Source organism: Oratosquilla oratoria, chromosome 14, assembly GCF_046742065.1.
Source record: "Oratosquilla oratoria isolate Oo_2021 chromosome 14, ASM4674206v1, whole genome shotgun sequence".
Taxonomy (NCBI): Eukaryota; Metazoa; Arthropoda; class Malacostraca; order Stomatopoda; family Squillidae; genus Oratosquilla; species Oratosquilla oratoria.
Window position 1 is genome coordinate 965763 of NC_134790.1, and position 5000 is coordinate 970762.

General features: G+C 38.5%; 1 protein-coding gene across 1 annotated transcript in view; it reads left to right on the plus strand.

Moving 5' to 3' along the window:
- The window catches only part of LOC143032515 (protein O-mannosyl-transferase TMTC1-like), a 342194-nt gene that overhangs the window by 37434 nt on the left and 299760 nt on the right, over positions 1-5000 (plus strand). The window lies entirely within an intron of this gene.

Here is a 5000-nt window from a genome sequence, read left to right on the forward strand (position 1 = left end):
AGGAGGAGGAAGAGGAGCTGGAGGAGGAGGACGAGGAGGAAGAGGAGGAGGAGAAAGAGGAAAAGAGGTGGAGGAGGAGGAAGAGGAGTAAGAAAAAATGTGAAGGAGAAAGAAGAAGAAAAGGAAGAGGAAGAGGAGGAAGAGGAGGAGGAGGAGGAGGAGGAGTGGCACCCATTATAGCAACGCTATAAGAGAGGGATGCACTATGGGGCGCAGAGCCAGAAAGGCAAATCTGGCCATGAGCAGTTTAATGATTTAGAGTGACACCGGAGGCTCAACTTCCAATTGTTGTAATAAATGTATAATCGGACTACAGTATCTATGTATATATATATATGAATGTACACTATGTATGCATAAAACAATCCCTACCCCGCTTATGTATTTACACACCCTTGCATTGCTATGCTTAACTTTGTTTGTGTATTTTTATCACATTCAGTATTTACCTATCTCTATTCGGTCTTTCCCTCCGTCGCACCCCAGCCACGCTCACTCGCACACACACTCTCTGTTCCTATGCATATTGATGTGTGTGCGTGCGCGCGCGCGTGTGTGTGTGCATGCGCGTGCTCGTGTGTGTGGGCATGATTGATTAGATGTAAGAGATTGTATAAATGATGGACGATTGACTATGTGACTGAATTGCTTTGCGTGTGTGTTTGTGTGTGTGTATGTGTATGTGCGTGTGTGTGTGTGTGTGTGTGTGTGTGTGTGTGTGTGTGTGTGTGTGTGTGTGTGTGTGTGTGTGTGTGTGTGTGTGTGTATGTGTGTGTGTATGATTGTGTGTGTGTGTGTATATGTGTGTATGTGTATATGTATGTGTGTTTGTGTGTGTGTGTGCATGCGTGCATATGTATATGTGTGTGCATATAATCCATGTATATGTATATTCGTATATGTGTGCATGGGTGTATATCCTCATGGCTGCGTGCATATGCATATACATACATGTGCAATCGTGTATGCTTGCGTGTATATATGTAAGTGCGTGACTTTAACTGTGAGTACGAGTGTGAGTGTACATAAAAGCTACAGAACTGTGCTGTAACAGTTTTACTAATCTAAAAGGGTACACATCACATACACCTGAATATTCAGTGAATGATATCAGAAAAGTAAGGACAAGCACTCAATGCGTAAGGAATTAAGTACACAAATTTAGCCTTCAGATTCTCTTGCATTAAAGGAATCATTTTTATTTTATTGATTTAGTTATTCATTTATTATTATTATTATTATTATTATTATTATCATTATCATTATCATCATTATTATCATTATTACCATTATTATTAATTTTATTATTATCTTTTAATTTATTTAGTTATTCATTTATCATTATCATTAGCATTAGCATTAGCATTATCATTATCATTATCATTATTATTTATTATTATCACTTATTATTATTATCATTATTATTATTATTATTATTATTATTATTATTATTATTACTATTATTACTATTATTACTATTATTATTTATCAATATTATATCATTATTATCATCATATTATCATTATTATTATTATTATTATTGTTATTATTATTGTTATTATTACTATTATCATTATTATTTAATTTTTTATTATGATTTTTATTACTTTTTTATAGAAACTGATCTACTACGCTGGTAACACGTGTGTAACGGTTCTTACATTCTTGTAACGTACGTGTAACGATTCCGACACTATTGTAACGTACATGTAACGGTTCCGTCACGCTCGTAACGTACATGTAACGACTCCGACACGCTCGTAACGTACATATAACGAATCCACCTCGCTTGTAACGTGTGTGTAACGGCTCTACCACCCTTCCATTGTATGTGTAACGGTGTTCCTAAGCTCGTAACGTGTGTGTAACGGTTCCGCCACGCTTGTAACGTTCCAATTTATATGAAATAAATGTAATTTAGTTCTTCGTTAAACATCCGAGGGAGGCTCACTCGTGTCTGTAAGGCTGATATAGAGGTTCATCAACGTTAGTAAATATTCCTTATCGACCTCTTTACCTTCAAGTCGCTATGAAGAAAAGCCTCACACTTAGAGCCCCCTCATCACCGATGGGGGGGGCCACGGATGGGAATAAAATCTATTGACGGCAGTCAAATGAAAAGGAAAAGTATCACTCAGAAGGGAAGGAAGTGACAGAGGTCTAAACAGACATCGTCGCTATTGGGGATTTGTCGTTGGGACAGTGCCACACCATACAGAAGAAGTCTGTGGATAGTGTCACCTTGGCACGGTGCGAGCAAAGTACTGACTCGTTCTTAAGGATCTGCTGTGACCTCTAGTGACCTCAGATGACCTGATGAACGCTTCGAAATTCTGTTGACCTGTGAGGATATGTGGTGGGAATACATATCCGTCCCTGATGACCTGTGATGACTTGTAGGGGTCAACCATTTCTGTCCTTTGTGAGAGTCGGTACTCGGTATTCCTGACCTGTCCTGACCTAAGGTCAACTGTAGTAATTTCAAGTGACCTTGATTATATTTGTTTGTTATTTGTATTTTTATTTGCATTTTTATTTAATATATATATATATATATATATATATATATATATATATATATATACACACACAGACACACACGTCTAGTCTACAAAAAAGGTAATTTCCGTCACATCAGATGTAATGTTCACGGTTGAACAATAACGAGATTTCTTGGCTTAGTAAACGCAGGCACTAATGAGTACTAATGTATAGCTGCAGGCATTTGCAGGAAACAGAATGTACGTGCATATGTGTGTGTGTGTGTGTGTGTGTGTGTGTGTGTGTGTGTGTGTGTGTGTGTGTGTGTGTGTGTGTGTGTGTGTGTGTGTGTGTGTGTGTGTGTGTGTGTGTGTGTGTGTGTGAGTGTGTGTGAAAGAGAGAGAGAGAGAGAGAGAGAGGGAGAGATAGAGAGAGAGAGAGAGAGAGAGAGAGAGAGAGAGAGAGAGAGAGAGAGAGAGAGAGAGAGAGAGAGAGAGAGAGAGGTCCACCATGGTCTTGGATCACGTGTTGGATTTGTGCTCGACAATCCATTAGCTCTGACCGGGGAACGATCTTGGTTCAGATGAATTTATAGGTCAAGACGCTAACATCCACAACAACAAACTGCGCATGCCCGTGTGTGTGTGTGTTATAATAGCCATAGCTGTGTACTTATATATATGTATATATATATATATATATATACATATATATATATATATATATATATATACATATACATATACATATACATCTTTAATCAACCTAGGTACACACATTTTCGCGTCGCCTTTTGTCCATACATACCTGTCGATATATGCACCACTTGCATATGTATATGACAATCCTGTCAACACCCAAAGTAATAAAATTTCCAAACAGTGCATTTCCCTCCTCTGGGATCTCCCACATGCTAAAGCACGGAAACTCCCAGACAGACAGACAGACAGACAGACAGACAGACAGACAGACAGACAGACAGACAGACAGACAGACAGACAGGTAGACAGACAGACAGACAGACAGATAGGTAGACAGATAGGTAGACAGATAGGTAGACAGGCAGACAGACAGGTAGACAGACAGGTAGACAGACAGACAGACAGACAGGTAGGCAGATAGACAGACAGACATAGACAGACAGACAGACAGACGGACAATTAGACAGGCAGACAGGCTAGCAAATAGGCAGACATACTGACAGAAAGGTAGGCATGCAAACAGACAGGCAGACAGACAAACGATGAGACAGACAGAAAGTGACAGACACAGACAGATAGACAGTGACAGATACAGACAGACAGCCTTACATTCCGGCAGAGACAAGCAGACAGACGGACAGGTAGACAGACAGACATACAGACAAATAGTCATAAAGAGAGACAGTCAGACAAACATTAAGACAGATAGACATTAAAACATAGACATACAAACAGAGAGGCAGAGAAACAGACAGACAAAGACAACAACAGACAAAAAAAGCAGTCAGATGGGGGTATTTTATGTAGTTATACGTATTTACGAAAGCTGACCGTCTGTCAGCTCGGTGTCAGTCACTGTCAGGATCTGCAATTCTTGTTCGTTCAAATTTGTCGCTTCTGCATGTCGGGCGCACAAATTCGCAAACGGATTTTTTTTTTTTTTTTTTTTTTTTTAATGAACTGAAGTGACTGAGTGACGTAACACTTCGAGGCGGTCCAAGCTTCCCTGAAGTGATCAGAAATTTGTTTGACGTTAGCAAGAATGAAATATGTAATGTGCAGCTGTACCGTCCCCACCAGAGACTACTTTCTGAATTAGCTTCACATGGAATAAGTGGTAGCTTATTAAGTTGGACTAGTAATTGGTTGAATGATCGAAAACGGAGAGTTGTTTTAAATGGAAAAACTTCTAGATGGAAAAATGTTACAAGTGGAGTCCCTCAGGGTTCCGTTCTTGGGCCACTTCTATTCATAATATATATATAAATGATATAGACCACGGACTAAAATCTATTGTTTCCAAATTTGCAGATAATACAAAAGTGTGCGGAATGGCAAATGATCACTTAAATCAACTAGATGTTCAAGAAGATTTAGATAAATTACAGCAATGGTCTGAAAAGTGGCAAATGAAATTTAACACAAATAAATGCATGGTAATGCACATGAGTAAAAATAACAGTAAGTACGAATACAAGTTATTTGGAAATTCGTTAACAAAAGTGGATAGTGAGAAGGATCTCGATGTAATTAATTATCAGTAACGATCTCAAATCATCTAAGCAGTGTATTTCAGCCTCTGAGAAAGCAATAAGATTCTAGGACTGATTACGCGATCTTTTGACTTCAAAAGTCCATCTCTCATTAACAAGCTATATAAATCGTTAGTTCGTCCATATCTGGAATATGCTGTTTCCGTATGGTCACCGAATCTTATTAAAGAGATTGACAGACTGGAAAAAGTACAACGGCGAGCCACAAAACAGATTCCAAATATCAAAAGTAAATCATACGAAAATTGACTAAAACATGAATATG